Genomic DNA, 17,071 nt, shown 5'->3' on the forward strand with positions numbered 1-17,071 from the left:
CACTATGTGAGAAAGGAAGCCTCACTGAGTACAGTCAACTAACAGCATAAATGCACTGGACCTCTTCACAGACAACCGAGCCGCCTGTGGAGAAAGACAATGAGGGCCCCATTAGGGACAGCAAGGCAACACCACAGAGACGCTCAAACAGTCATTGCAGCTTAGCATCAAAGACACTGCTCATTGTGTTGCTGTGATTTTTCAAATAGAATGCTAATTTTATGACCAGAAAAACAACTGGGGTGTCAGACATGGCAGCTTTCAATGCACAAATAATGCCTTGCACTAGGGGGGTTCAATTAACACAATGTTAGCGTGACCTATACAAGGATCTGATGAAGGCTGTGAACTCGAAACTGAAGAAGGTTATGAAACTGAAAAAAGTTATTATCCGACAAAATTAAACCTTTTTCAGTTCAGCTCATCCAGTTTCTGACACGATTGGAGCTTTTATGGAAACACTTTTTCTGAGCCGGCCTTTTGTGAACATTCGTGAGCAAGCCGGCTGCCGATGTTTTCTGAATGTCGGTTTGTTAGCAGAGAGCAGCAGCATGGCTCCGTGGCTGTCTCCAATAATCCTGAAGGGTTTTTTTTTTTTTACCTGACAAGCAGGCGAAATGATTAATCCTTCTTTATTAGCTGTCAGGCAAATTCAGGGATGCAAGGAGAGACTGACACATATGCAAAAATCCCATCCTTATCTGCCCCCACTCTCAGTGGCTCCACACCGTCATTTCCATAAATCCAGAATAGGAAGGAGCCGGCAGAGCCAACGCCCCCTGTTTTCACTTGGCTATAGATTAGCGTTCCCTCCCAACCGGGTTCTTCTGCACTTAAGTCTTCCTAAACACCACACCAAAAGGCACATTAGCATAATTAAACCCCCACGGCTTACGGAGTGTGTGTATTTTTGTGTTTGTGTGTCTGTGTGTCTCCGGGGGGGTGGTTATAGTTTTTTTTGTCGTTTGCCCCATATGACTTCCTTCCTCTTTGTAACTCTTTTTCAGATGCGAGTCCCACATGAGTTGCTATACCTATGGGGAGGGGGCGTAGAGATCTGGAAAACAAATGCTCTAATGGCTAGGGAAGGAATGCCAACAGAAAGAGGGGGAAAGAAAGAGGTGCTGAGAGTGAGAGCTCCGTGTGTCCCACAGAGAACAGTCAGAAACACATCAAAATCAAACCTGCCAGCTTGTCTTCCTCTGGTTTTACACCCACGGGCTTTGAAGTGTGAGGAATAGTGGGACAGAGAGCTCTGTGTGGGACAGCACCATTCAGAAATACATACCTCAAAATAAGCAATCATATGAACGCTTTGTACTTCATATGTCTGCATACTGTATGCATAATTTGGTACATAAATACATGCATGGTAGAAATACGTAGTGTTTTTTTAATAGGTGAGAGCAGAAGGCTTTCTGTGGAATGTCTTTCATGCACATCAAAAAAAAAAACATAAAAGATCAGGACTGCTCAAAGAAATGCTCATGGTGATATAAAGGGCACAATGTCTTGGGAACCATCCTTATCAGAAACGATGCTCACTGAGCTCCTCCTCTGAAAAGGTCAGTTCACCTATTCATGAAGTCACCTAGCAACAGCATCCACACACATTACCATAGGACCAACACACTGTATATAATGTTGCTTGGGCTTTTCTGTGTGCTTCATATTGTACTGGAAGAGCAACTAAAGACCCAATGCTGCTAGTCTGTGCAGGAATTACTGAGTCTGAGCTAAAAAGACAAACATTGTCTCAGAATTTAATTGTTTGTGTCCTGCTGGGAGCCTGTCCCTTCCCCTTGTCCCGCACCCCAGAGACCACCCCCTAATCTCTGCCCCACCAGCTGTCCAGGCCACATGGCCCCCCAGGAACAGCAGCTAAGCACAGAACCTGTCATTATGACTACTGAATTATTTAAAGTCTTATCTTACCACACACTTACACCCCTTTATGACTTACATCCAGAAATAATCAAACCTGACTGATTCAATGGTTGATTTGAGAATGATATCCTAGTAAAATATTGCAGTGACAGTCCACACTTCTGTAGTTGAGACATCACTAAAATGCAATTAAGAAATGGATTCACAAAGAGCAGTGTATTATACAATACGTCACATCCATACAGCTTTATGTTTATGTTCAGAGACAGAAGATAAAGAGAGGGGAGAAGGACACAATGTGATACAGATAGTGGAGGAGACAGATATAGGAAAGAGAGAGAAAGGGTATTCCTTAGGGACTATGGGGCTCCATTATATAGGACCACTCTTGTAAGGAGCTTCCATCTTTAGCACCTGCAAGAAGCTGAAAAGAAGTACAGCTGCTGAAAAGAGTGCTCATTCAACAGAAATCACTATCCAAACTATTGTCCTAAATATCCTGAAGCTGAAACTCAATCTAGCACGTTGCTGAAGGTGTTGACAAGTTTTCAGATCAGCTCAGTACAAAGCATGATGTAAATGTGTCTGTTCTAACAACAGCTGACAAATTTCATTGCAGTGTGGTATTTAATTACTTGTTTTTTAACCAGTATGATGTATTAATTGAAGCAGAATAAACAAAGATATATAATCCAGCTATTTATCAGCTCAGGCCAGTAAAGACAGCAGCTCAATTCAAACTAAAATAAAAGGTGTCTCAGTTTACCTCCTCTCTGTGCCTGAGGCAAGATTTTCCACCAGGAACTGAACCAAAGTAACATTCAGCAAAATAAAGACACGCATAAAGATTCAGACACATCGTAATGTTTATCCTTAAGAATGTTTAACATAAGAATACCTTTTCTAGTGTTACTATGAGAGCAAAAAAAAAAAAAGATTTTGTGTTGGGTAAAAGGCAAATATGATACCAATAAAAAGATTAATAGTCCTTAGATTCAGGCCTTGTCGTTCCTCCAAATATCAACTGAGGGAGCATGCCTCTCTCCCTCCTCCCCCTCTCTCTCTATTTCTTTCAGGCTTCGGGGCACATGGTCCTCTTTTAGGAGTGCACTTATTCAGATATTAATTTGGTCGGAAAATGAATTAACAAAATACAAACCTCGAAGCCATTAGCATCGTTTCTTGTCCCATGCATCTCTGGGTAGCAACAATGTTCAGTATGTCCCTGGGCGGCCATGTTAATTAATCTCTGTGCACTATTAAAGCAGGGCAATTACCAGTCTTTAGAGCAGGGGGGCTCGTGACTGTCTTACTTGGAAGAACGAAGGATCTTACTTACATATCTAAAATCAGGTAGCAAGGACAGGGTAGCCAGACCAGGTGATGAGCTGGATGTCTGAATAATAATGCACTTAGAGATTTAGTTATTATAATAAGAAAGATTAGTGATGCACTGAAGAAGCATTCTTTTTTCTAGTCATGAGATGTGAATGGAATCCACATTTTTCTTTTTTTTTTTCTCTCATTCCTGTCAACATAATGTAAATAAAATATATTTGGATGCAATACAATACACAACTCTAACAGTAGGATCTTTCTGCTTTAACAGATGAACAAAGCTCATTCTACTTTTCCATCTTTATGATTAGGAAATGGCAGGACTCCACAGTGGAAACCAAGACCTGAGAAGCAGCAGTTCTGTGAGCTGCTGATTCAGCACAGCCCAATACACCTCATCAATAGACACTCTAGAGTAAGATAGATTTCCACTGATGCTTCCACTCAGATCTATTGGCCTCTGTGGTCCAGGGGCTTTAGTGAATGCTGTACTGTACTGATTCCAGAACACTCCAGAACTGCCACCTCAGCGAATCAGAGATAGACTGGCAATCTACTGATGATCAAATAAAAGACCTCGGGCCTGCTGAGCTGAACAGCACTGTTAAATCATTCTGGAATCATTCAAAATTGCTCTGCATGGCTAAATCACTGTGTCACAATACAGTTCCGGATTGTGGTGACGGACAGATTTGCAGAATCCCAAATTTGTCCGCTTCCTTAAACAGTGGGTGTGACAGAATGAAACGAAACAACTGTAAGTGAAACAGATCAGTCCCAGAGCACAACTCAAGTGCACGCCGCTGTGTATTTCCACAACATCTGCCCTGCTCAGAGACCTTGAGAGCGGAGCCGGCGGAGAGATTATTTCATCGTCTGTCTGGGGAGCAGCGGAGCAGGAGGGGAAGGAGAAGCCACAGTTACGGCAGGCAGAAGTCTGCTCAGCCCTGCGCTTACGTGGGGGGTAGTAGAGGTGCCGACCCTCGTCCCTGCATGGGTAAATCTGGGGGTATTAAACATTTTGTTTTAAAAAGCATCAAAGCATTAAATAACATCATCTGAAGGCCAACAGCAGCCCATTATACTATAGATGGACAGAATGCAATGTGATATCCGTCAATACCCCGCAGCTAATCCAGAATGCAGCTGCACGACTTGTCTACAATCTCCCTAAACATAGTCAAGTCACACCCTTCCTCACCTCACTTTACCAGTTTCCTATTATCACTTGAATCAAGCTCAAAGCCATGGTGCTGGCATTCAGGACATTGAATGGGACAGCCCCCCTCATATCTACAATTGGTGTTTAAACTGCACGTACTGCCAAGATCACTACCCTCTGCAACCATGGCCAACTGACTGTCCCATCCGGACACGATCCCTGTCTGTACTGGTCCCTCAGTGGTGGAATGAACTCCCCACAGGGGTCAGGAAAGACGAATCACTGGCAATCTTCCGATGCAGACTGAAGACCAACCTATTCAGACTGCATCTCAGTTCCACGTGAATCCTGTTCTTTTGCGTTGGAAGTCACTCTGGATAAGAGCATCTGCTAAATGAATGTAATGCAATTTCCAGTGTAATTTCCAGTGCTTATGCTTATAGCACAGTATAGCTCATTCACATTCTACAATCACGAAACACTTTTAGATGCAGGAATTCCGTTATCTTTTGGGAAAATACAAATCAGCTGAAATGTAAGTAATTTCGTTACTGGTTTGAGAAACCCCTGTTTATGAATAAAGTGAATTATATGTTACCCACAGTCTAGGAATATGAGTATAAGGACAATAGTGTTTCAACTTTACACACATGTCAAAAATGTGTGATTCGCACATACCTATTGAGGTGTACCGAGATAAGAAGACTGTTCCCAGTATAGACATGGATGAATCAATCCACTGCAGTACATTCTGAAAGACTCTGAAAGTGACAGGAACTATTTTCCATCCCATTTCCTGTTATATTTCCTGTCTCTACAGTGCTGAAGAGACCGGCTCCCAGATTCATGGCCAGTTTCCAGCTCCTCTTTAATTATCCAATTAAAGTCTTGTAGTGCAACATTACAGAACCAATGGCCACTAAAACGTTTTCACTCTTCAATAAAAGGAAGAGTACCAACATTTCTCTCTCACACGCACACACACACACACACACACGCATTCTTTACTACGGTGTTTAATGTGAGCACAAAGCTCACTGGCAGTAAAATAGCTTCCCACAATGCCTTCCCACAAAGACAGGCAGTTTCACTGTCATCACAGAGCATCCCTGATCGATATCGCTAGAGGACTGTGCACGTGCATGTAAAATCCCAATCGATGATCAGTAATGACAAGCCCTTTTTGCACATGTCACATTTAACGACATCAGTCAATCAATCACATTTGACTTAATGCTCTTAATAATGGAATTTAGGACATATGGCTCGGCAGAACACGCTGCAGAGAAGCCATGCAAATTATAAGGAGGGCAAAGGTCGCACGGCTGTAGAAGCAGGCCCAGACTGAGGCCTGACTGACGGATGGCCCAAGCATCAGGGCCCCCGCACACACTCTGACCGCTCTCATCAGTTGCATGTGTTGTGGGTCTCGCGTTCTAATGGTGTGAGCTCACACATCCTGTCCCCAGCTCTCTTCCAGAACACTTGTAACATTCCCAACTGCGTTGCCATGACACCATGGTGATACTGTGATGTTCTCACATGTGTTACATAAACACAGTGAGAACAGTGGTGGTGTTGCCCACAGAGAACACTGTCTAATGCGCCGCTACAACAGATATGGTTCCGTCCTGAGTAGCCTTGTGTCTCTGGGAGCCCATAGAGATGACGGTGGGGCAGCTGACAGAAGTGCTGATTTGCCTAGTAGTGGTTCCTAATAACCTGATTCTCATTCAGTGGACTACATGCTAACCAATTCCACTATTTCTGATCTGATTCATCTGATTCATCTGATTCGCTTGCAACTGCATACTCCTTTATTAATCCATTTTCAGCGTCAGAGCCGCGACTGGAAAAATGCACCGAAAGAGAGATTATCTCAAATTACAGCGCATCAGCACTCTGTCTGGCAACCTCGGTTATCCAAATACCCCATTATACAGAGTCAGCTCTGAGGCAGCTAGAAAGTAAAACTCACATTTTCCCCAGTGTTAACTCCCCGGTCAGACATGTCAGCAGGTGATAGAAGCCGATAAACGCCTATAGGAATCATTATTCAACACTTTTTGCACAAAGAACCCCTGCTACTGTTCACGAACAAAGTCAGAACTCCCCCCAAAAAAGCCTCGGAGAGCCCAATCGTGTGGAGGGAGAACAAATATTCTACAGCCACAGCCTGACACTGAGGTAAATACAGTTATGTATGAGAATATTCACCACTTTTCATGAGATTTCTACAGCTGTTTGGTCAGAGGACACATTCACTGTAGAGTGATATACATGTTTTAGCTTTTTATTTCCACATCACGTTTACACTAACACTACTTATTTGATGATTCAAATTCTTTACCACTTTATGCCCTTATCAGTACAGTACAACACAAGCTGTGACTAATTTTTAGTAGCCTGACTGAGGTATAGCAACAGCATCCCTGGATCTTCGGACTCCCCGGACGCCTTCAAGAAAAAACTTAAATCTCATCTGTTCAAGCTGTATCTGCAGCCTACCTTCCTCCCTATCTATGTCTATCTATCCGATCGATTGCTATTTCCATTAAAAAAAAACCTCTACACTAGCCAAGCACTTAACTTTGCATCTTACTGACCTCTTGTAATACCTTCCGATAACTTTCCTAGCACAGTGATGCACTTATTTGTAAGTCATTCTGGGTAACAGTGTCTGCTCAATGAAGTAATGTAATGTAATGTTATGGATCTTGAGCCACCCGCTCTGCTCCAGTGCTGTCCTAGAAGTGACTGGTCCCCAAATGACCCTATCTTGTCTTTCAGTCACCAGTCTCTGTTTATGAGGAGCCGGAAACAGGCTCCAGTGATATTCTATTGCTGCTGCCGCTTGTGCTTTGACTACAGACAGCAGCTGCACCGCGTTACCTTGCCGGGCTTACAGATGATGTGCTGTCACGAAAGAGAGGATTTAATGTGCTTTAAAGACCTCATAATAAGTAATGCGCACATCACTCAGTACGCAGCTTCTTCAGGCGTCATTTGCTTCTTACGTGTTTGAGCATTTGCAAAAATACCTTGACATCAACCCCGTTTCCCACAGACTGGCAGTGTACCACACACTGGATCATGGCACCTGGGGGGAAAAACACGCCATCCCTTTTCAAACGAGGAGGTAGCGAGGAAGTTTTATTTAAGCCACCTTTTGTGCCCGAGATAAAATATGATCAGAAGCTAAGGTTGTGAAGACAACGGGCGTTTGATCCAGCTTGATGTGGTAAGTGGGTTTGCCTCCTCTGTTGAGTGCATCTTAATTGACTCGACTTAAGAAAGACTGCAGTGAATGGAAACTGTTTTGGCGTTAGGGTTACTGAAAAATACACTGAGGTACAAACATAATGGGAACCACAGGAAAGAATTCACATCAGGCATTGTAGCATGTTTACTCTGGGATTAAAGGAAGACATGAAAATGATGGGTTAGAAAAAAAGAGCTTCAGTACTTCATCCAGCTACATCCAGCTCACCATAGATTTGTGTACAGAGAACTGCCAACAGAGGATAATTTCCTACAGTCTTTTTTGTAAGGGATCATGAGGTTATTTGTAAGGCTAGAATCAGTAGCCTACAGGATGTTTGTTCATTAATTGTTGTGTCTTGCAATGTGACTTTAGTGTTGCATGAAATTAGCACTCATGCTGCGGTCTGCAATTATGACATTTGGGAAACTGGAAACTGAATCACCACAAAGCAAAACACTAACATCCCCAACACAAAGACACGCATATGCCTACAGACAAACACACACACATGCACGCAGACATACACACACAAACACACACACACAAACATTTGTGCGCACACTCAAAAAATACTTTGCACACATTCACACATACATATTTGAAATGCACACTCACATGCAGAGAAGTACATATGCACAGCTACACACACACACACACACACACACACAAGCGTGCACACACACACATGCACACACACACACACACGCTCACACACAGGAGTGTAGGAGTGGATATTCTTGTGCTTTCTCTCCTTTCCTCCCATGTCTAAAGGCTTATAAACAGATTGGGGTCTGTGAAGAGGCTGCAGCATTTGTGACAGAATTACCATGATTCCCATTTCCGGCAGCTAAAGGGAGGTAGTTCAGCTGCCAGGAGGCCAGGTAAGGGTCAGCGCTACTGACGCCGAACGCCGACTCCACTCCCAGCCAGCTTCTCCGTGTTGCTATGGTTACGCTCTCTACCCTGGCCTGCTCCCAGAGACAGGAGCGCTCCAATAATTGAGACCTTCAGCAACAGAAAGCTCAATGCGGCATCAGAAAATAAAAGATTTATGAAGTTTATGAAGGCTTGTCTCTATGGAGATCATTATGACATTCTTGCTTACATCCATTTCCGTGAGTCTGAATATGTTTACCTCAAAAGACACATCACAATGAAGCCTTTCATTTCTTGCTGGAAATGTCCAGGAAATCCCTGACAGCATGCAGTTTTGTCCAATTAATGTGCTACTTGTATGCTTAAAGCAAGATGGTAAGTAATTCACCACATATTGCTTACTGGGTCATGTTTCCCAGTTTAAATTAATGTGGCCTGCTTTTTCTGTTTCTTAGTCTCATCTTCCTATTATGTGCAATAGCACTGAGCATATTTGAGGTCAGCAATACACATGAACCTGTACATTTAGATGTTCTATGTATGTACTTAAAATAGACCTTCAACCATTATCATCATCATTACTATTGCCTATGTTCTTTGCTGTGTGTTTGGATGCTGTGCCGAAAGATGGAAGGGACTCTTCCCAGAAGTGAGACCAAGCAGATTAAAGAATTAAAAGATGAGGTCATTCATGCCCTTGTCCTGGTGGAATCAGACCTCTGATCCTGCAGTTTGTATGCAAGATTAAGGCCTTGTCACAAGACAGGGAAATAAAAAAAAACCTTAACTAGGCTTTTAAGGGACACTCAAGCTATTCAGGAATTAGAAATAATAACCTTCCTTCATTTGGTTATGAACTTCTGTAAGGACTAGAAAAATGGCTAGGATTACAGAAAACGTTAGGGAAGTCTTATAAACATGACATGCAATGCAGGAATATCGATTATCTGGGTTATATTTTGCAAATTTTTTTTTAGCACTAGCCAGCTATTGATTATGCAAAAATAGTACATCTTTTTCACAGTAAGTAAGAATGACTGAACTATGAGAATCGAATTATATAAGATATGCACGGCGACTTGTGGAGTCGGTGGGGCCAGCTGGCTCATGATGTGTCTGTGCCCCCAGGGGGGATTGCAGGAGGGGGCTGCCTGTCCGTGATGCGCTCCAAATGGTCTGCGGCTCCACCACTCTGCCATCGCCACGGAAACAGCCAGCCCACATTACTCTGATTGATGGCGCTGGCTGGAGATGGGGATTCTGGTCGCCCCCCCCCCAGCTCTCTGTCACTTGTTGACAGGTCTCTCGCAGGGGTGGGGCCCAGCTGATGGCGTTTGCCGTGTTTGGGCTAGCGCGCGAGCCCCGCAGAATGTGTTCCGCCAGGGTTCGCCCCATCGTTTCATTTCCTGCACCAGCAGGGCGAGCAGCTGAGGAAAGCCGGGGGGGGGGCGGGGGGGGGGGGGGTTGGTGGATCCCTGCCGTCCTTGAAATTGAGGGTGTGTCTTTGTTCTGGTTCCGCCTGGGAAACTGGGATATTGCAGGGGGTGCTCTGTGCGCCAGTATCCCTCAGCACAGAGGACAATGTAAAGAGCCCACTCAGCACACTCGCACAATGCTATTGTCAGGGAAACTGACTCCGTTGCTGCGGACCGCATTGCCATAGCAACTGTCTCCACTGCAGGCCCCTAACTCCAGACTGCAGGTTCTGTGAAGCCCCCGCAGCAGCTAAACCAATGGCCATTTACAGCATGTGAATCATGAGAAAAAAGGACGATTTTACCTCAGACTGAGCATACAATTTCCTCATTCTTGTGCAGTTTTCTTCAATCTGATCCAATTGAAAATCTTTTTGCTGCTAATGTCAACTGCTCTACAACGCACGTCTTAAGTGAACGTGTGTATGAGTATACCCTGAGTGACACGCATATTTAAAATCATGACTCGCGCGCACACACACAGGAACAGAGGCATTATGAAGACTACTCTTCCTTAGGAACCAGGAATTGCCACCTTTTTTCCTCCACTTATTGGCACTCATCAGTACACAGGAGCAGGGACAAAATGGCTGCTGGTGGAAAGCTCTCCTCTCATGAGCAGCCTGTGTGGCCTGGAAGCCGTGAAGGGATTCTCTAATGTTTAGGTGAAGGGAATAAATGCTGCTTGTAATGGTCTGGAGTACAGATCTCACTTTGCTTCCTTTTAAATTGGGTAGGGAGCCCAATCACCCGCCACCGCTCTTCCCCTCCCCTTTTCTGTCTGAGCACACAGGCAGTTGAAAAGAAAATGAGTGTTATTTGCTCACAGTGAAGGACAGACAGGCGCGGCTTCCTTTGCCAAAATTTTTTTGAACTTAGGAACAAAGACATGCACATTCACTGTCAGACAAACTTAGACTAATGCACAACCACTGCAAGGAGTCACCCTGGATAATGAATAATCATAGCAGTAATAACAGCAAGCACACAGGCACACAGACATACTCACAGACACACACAAACATAGTAACACAGAGATACTAAAAGACACACACGCACCACACTTAAACACAGGCGGACACACACTGCCACACACACACACGCACACTCCTCAGGATCCGGTGACTGACAGACCAGTCCACTCCAGCTGGGCTCTCTTTGTGCTGTGGATGCGGTCGCCTAGCAACCAGTCACACCAGCTGTCAGGGAGGAATGGGGAGATGAGGAGCAGTGCAGAATTAGGGAGGGGAGGGTACTGCATCAAGGCTCACTCTACCATATCACCACGTTCACGCCTACAAATGGCTCCAGACAAAGACGCCAATTGGTAGCGCTGAGATAATATATAGTTAACGTTGCATAAATCCCTGTTTTATTGTATAGCTGTGAGATAGACCATCCGTGTCTGTGCCAGGCTATAAATTTTATGCTAGGAGACATTGCCTTGAGGGGTTCTAACAATTATTGGGGGAAGGAATGCTGAATGTTAAACAACGTCTATCTAATCAGAGTAAAATCATGCCAAAAGTGGCCCTCATTGCCTTTATAGACTCCTAAAACTCCTAAACCTAAGCCTTTGCCTTAGAACCCATCTGTAACTCTTACTACCGAGCTGTGGTGACATATGTGGCACATATGGGATATGCGACTCAATGCTAACAGAGCCAATGGCAGATCAAAAGGCAATATGTGAGATTGTCAGAGATGACTTCTATCTATACCACAAATTAATGTACAACAATGAAAGATATCAAGAGGCATACAGACGAGGCAGCAATTGTTATTTGCTTGAAAAGAAAAAAAACATCCCCTGTTCTTTGGAAGAATGAAATTGGAGATTTGCCAGCTTAACTAGTCTAATAATGAAGCATTGCTTCTGGCCCCACCTTGTTTCTTTTTTTAAATACGCTGCTGCCGTTTGAAGTGGTTGGGAGACAAAGTGATAGCTCGTGCCCAGATTGAACACAGACACAGACTGAGGTCATGCCACGGTCAGCGTCTTGCTGGTACCCTCACAAAATTGGACCGGATCAACGCCATGCTGCATGTCTGACCAGGGGGTCAAATGGAAATCTGTCTGACTGGTGGAGAGGAGGAGCAATGACACATCCGGGGGGGGAGAGGGCACTTAGCTAAAGTCATTCGTACTCCCCATGCCTGATTTTGGACACACGGATGTAGCCTCCCATGCTGACCAGAGGTCATTTCCCATGTTCCATAGGCCCCGGCTTTGAGTGTACGCATTGGGGAGATGATTTAAGAGGCGACAGCTCTCTAGCAGAATGTCCCCATCTGTTTCCTTGGTTTTTACATGATGACTTTGATGCGAACGTCACGATGCATCAGGGAGAGCGGTATATCAGACAGGCCCCTGAACCCCACTAACGCTGTGCATCGTCGGGGGAATAGCCCTGCGGAGGAGGTGAGCGTGGCATTTCAGACGCGTGCTAGATCAACTCATTGAGTGGTCCCTGTTAGCTTCCATCTGCCAGTCCCATAAACTGCTTTCTCCTTCTGGGCCTGACCACAGTCCCCTGGGTTGGTCAAGTTGTGATCCAGCCAGAGATTATCTCTGTAGAGCACTTGAAGCTTGCAGCTGTAATTCTGAGGCAAATTAAAAGCCTCCAGATATAACTGCCTCCTCATCTTTCTAATGACCATTCTTCTCAAGCATACTCCAGCCAGAATAGTGTCCACTGCCCTGCATGTACAACTGTTGATCTTCATTACTGCACAACAAAACTAGACAAAGAAAATATGTACATTTTGCAAAAATGAACACATGATTCATCCACAATGGGTCTATAATACAGACTGACTAAGTGATTTCACTCCTTTAAACTCTTCTTTTTATCACACTTTAAATTAGGCTAACTAAAAATTTGTAAGCAACAAAAAATGTAACACTGAATTTGTTTATGAAAATTATGCTTGCATTTTACAGTTGCATTTTACACTCAAAATAATGCCACTATGTCATTAATCAAAACATCAGATGACAACAGTATCATACTTCACTTCACAAACATAATAACCATCGCTAGCGTGTAAATTAAAGACATCATGTTTCAAGATGTGTATCGGTGAACAATTGTCTTGAACGATTACAGCTGCATTCCTATAAGGGTGTCATTCTTAAAGCTTTTGAGATTTTGTCCTGCTTGAGGTGGTAATGCTGGCAATGCTGTTGTATTCAGGTCATTCAGACAATGGTCCACCTTTCAGAACACAGGGGTAAACAGATCCTCACCTGAGGCACACCTGTGACCTGCAGCTTATCCCAGCCTTGTGTGGGGAACCCTCCCACCTCCGCTGATCGATCAAAGAGTTTCCTTTGTGAACCCAGCTCACGAGTATCGGGGGAAACCAGGCGCACATTCAGACCTTATGTAAGAAGAATCAATCCTCTGACTGATTGATCACCGTGGGTGTTTCCGCTGTGAGCCCGGTTCGCCAGCATCAGAAGAAGCTTTGATCCACATCCTGTGCCTCTTGCTGGATGAAATGTCCCACAGCAGGGTGGCGTGATTGGTCGTGGGGTGTGCGGGCGTGGGGGAGTGGGCGCCTCTGATTAATCATCTCCTTTCCCGTGGGGACTCAGCCCACTTCCTGCAGCAGCTGTGGCAGTAAGCTGGTGCTCTGTAGCTTCCCCCAAAACTACAGCGCAATAACATGGACTATCATCCTTACAGGCCTGTCTCACTGCACAGACCAGATTACAAAGTGATTTTTAATGCTCAGGGTCATGCTGACCCCAGGCTGCTTATAAGCCATGGAGAGAGGGAGGAGATGACATAGGTAGCTGAAGACCCACTTCTATACTGTGTATGTGCGTGTGTGTGTGTGTGTGTGTGTGTGTGTGCGTGTGTATGCGTTTGTGCTACAAAAAAGTGCCATTTTATATAAACTTATTAAAAGGATCACGTTTCATTTGTCAAGGTAATGAAGGATTGAAATGAAAACCCAACCACATCTATTGCAACCCTGTTGTGCTTTTTCTGCAATGACTGGTTTTTATTAAAGCGTGAACCACAAAAGCTGGTGTGTTCCGCACTTGCTGTGGTGGTCTTTGGCAAGCACAGGCTGCCACCTGTCAGGTCCTGTGGCCAGCTGCTGCTGATGTCATCCCCACTGGTCATTTCTGCCCAGTCAGAGCTGTAGAGCAGGGAGAAAACCTCCCTCTTGGATCAGGCTTGGAGTAAATCTGAGGAATTCGCTTTACATCTTATCGAGCCTTTTCACTACTGGGTTAAGGTAACTTTATGGGTCAGAGGTGTTCCTGTAAAATCTCCAGTTATGCTCTCTCTGCACAATCATCAATGACATTGAAAGTCCATATGGAACCATTTGGGCTTCAAAACTCATAAACCATTCCCCTTGCTCATGCCTCTGCATAATGATCATCATCTTTAAAAAAAAAAAAAAAAAAAAAACTTTTTAAAAAGCATTTAAGGAGATTGAACCATTTTTCTCAAGATATTTAATAACATGGAATAATGTTGCTCTCCAATGACAAAAGGAGACACTTTCTATGAGCTAATTCTGGACATCTTTGGAAACACTCCTTGGAAAGACCTTGCTAACATTAAGTGCTGGTGATGTCACAGTAATCTCCTTTGGATTCCTACAAGTAGCAAAAGCTACAGCACTTGAAAAAGTTATGATTACAGAGGGGCAAGATTTCTTTGAAAGTGTATTAATAAAAAAGTCCTCTGGACCGGTGCATCTCTGAGCGCTGCAGACTGCAGAAGAAGTGAAACTGTTGGCTCCTCAGAAATAGAGCAGCCAAGTGGGACATTACTGCCCTACATTCAGAAAACTCAGACACCACTGGTGTCAAAAACACAACTTCAGGAATGACCTCAAACTGTGAACAACAAGCAAATGTAGTTTCTATTTCTTCTCCAATGTGCTATCAAGTGGTATCACTGCTAAAGTTATCTTGACCTCAAAGAGTCACTCTATGAGTTGTACATCTATTGCAATTCAGTTGTATCGCTATAACAAAAAAAAAATGGCAGCTTCACGGTTACAGGATGAATGTAAAGTGATTTCCAACAGTCTAAATTATTGCCTTCAAACTACCTGAATGCAACATTGTCTAACGTAGAATAATTATGTTAAGTATTTTGTCTGTTTTGTGTCACTGTAAATAAGGTATTAATAGACTTCAGCCTTACCCTCCACCACCCCCGGAAATAAAAAAACAGTGATTCATCAATATGCACCTTAAAATGAATAGGATGAAAAGCAGAATGAAATGCTTTGGTCTGTGATCACCCAGCAGATGCCGACCTGAAAATAAATCCTTTCCAGCGTGACTCCTCACTTTTGTTGAACGTCTCACAAACGAAAACCCGCAGGGTGTTTTCTCCGATTGCACTCGTTACTGTAACTTTGATCTGCAGCGAGTGATCTGCAGCGAGTGTCATTTACACTGTAACAGACAATTCAGTCAGATTTTGCCATCAGAGCTGGCAAAATCGGAGCTGAAGATGGAATGATGGACAATTTACAAGCTCAGAGAGAGAGAGAGGGGCCAATTTGATTGGCGGCATGACATAATAATTAGAGAACTAGATTTGTAGCCAATAGGTTGCAGGTTTGAGTACTATGACACTGCTGGTGTATCACTGGGTAAGGCACTCAACCTAAATCACTAAATATGGAGTAATGTCAGCTTTGTAAGATACCATGGGCGAGGGGGGAAATAAATAAAGCAAGTCAATGATTACAAGAATTATGCAATACCTTTTGCAGGGTAAAGAACAGCAGTGAAATGAGCAGACATCTCTGACCCTGTAACTAGAATCACATACTGTGATTGCTTCCCCTGAGATATGTCAATGCAACTGACACTCTGATAGCTTGACAGCACTCGCAAATTCAGGAGTGGAACCATAGTTGCCATTGCGACAGAGTTCACACCTGCAAACATCCTGTCAGCTACCCAGGAGACACTCCTGAATGTCATAGCCAGTCTGGCAAGGTACATTAGAACTACTTGAAGCATTTCTGAAGTATATGATGTGTAAGTGTAAGTGTAAAAGTGCTTTTACAGAGTGTAAAAGTGTTCACAGCAGTTTCACCTACGGTTTCCTAATGACCCTTTCCCTGCCCTCCCTGAGATCTAAAAGGAGCATCAGCACCACACCTGTCCATGATGTCAGATTACATTACATCTCAACAAAGGCCTGTCACTTGCATTGTAGAAACAGATTTTAGAAAAGTGGTACAACTCATTTATGGAATGACAATGCAATCTATTCAAGTCAAGGTACACAATGCAGCTGAATGGTGCCTTGTTCAAAACTAATACTGCCCTTGCGGATCAAATGACCCTGATCATTTCCATAGGTTTCAGTCAGAGCAGCTGTGTACACTTCCTACAGATCTTTAAATACCTTTGAGAAGAGGTGTTAGAACAGTATGTTTTGTGCTCTGCACAATCCTTTCTTTGTGACTTTTCCACACATGTATCAATTGCCGTGATCAGTTTTGCATGTTTCTTGGAAACAAAGCCTGCCAAACTTCACCTTTAGGCAAATTTCTCATAGTGATTTGGTTCTGGTAATCTAATCATAGCACATTGTGTAGGTGTGTGGAAGCACTGGGACATACTTCACATTCTCGTTGCAGGGTGCAATTCTTCAGAAAACAGATAGTTTAGTCCAGTTTACAGCTAATTCATGGGATTATGGACAGCGTCTGCTGTGACACTAAATCGTTATGGCTTCAATCCTCAGCCAAATCATCAAAAAAAAGACTTGGGACTCATTGCCCCTCTGCTTGGCACTCACAGACAGAGATAGCTTGTGCTAATGGCCCTGCAATGCGCTAGCTTCCTCTCCAGCATGAGGATCACTATAGCAAGCCAGTTAACACCACAGTCATTGCAGGAGAATATGCTCCTGTGAGCCAAAATGGAAATGGAACCAAGACTTCCAATGCTCACCAGTAACAAGTAACAAGTGCTTAGTAAAGGTCTTGAAGCATATATTAACTTTAACAGAATAGTAGTCATATTCCTGGGGTCACATTTGAACAAGCTCATCAGGGTCATGGTTA

General features: G+C 43.8%; 1 protein-coding gene across 2 annotated transcripts in view; it reads right to left on the reverse strand.

Annotated features, from left to right (window-relative positions):
* The window catches only part of LOC118775227 (neuronal migration protein doublecortin-like), a 56,967-nt gene that overhangs the window by 25,494 nt on the left and 14,402 nt on the right, over positions 1-17,071 (reverse strand). The window lies entirely within an intron of this gene.

This window comes from Megalops cyprinoides, chromosome 3, assembly GCF_013368585.1.
Source record: "Megalops cyprinoides isolate fMegCyp1 chromosome 3, fMegCyp1.pri, whole genome shotgun sequence".
NCBI classification, from domain to species: Eukaryota; Metazoa; Chordata; class Actinopteri; order Elopiformes; family Megalopidae; genus Megalops; species Megalops cyprinoides.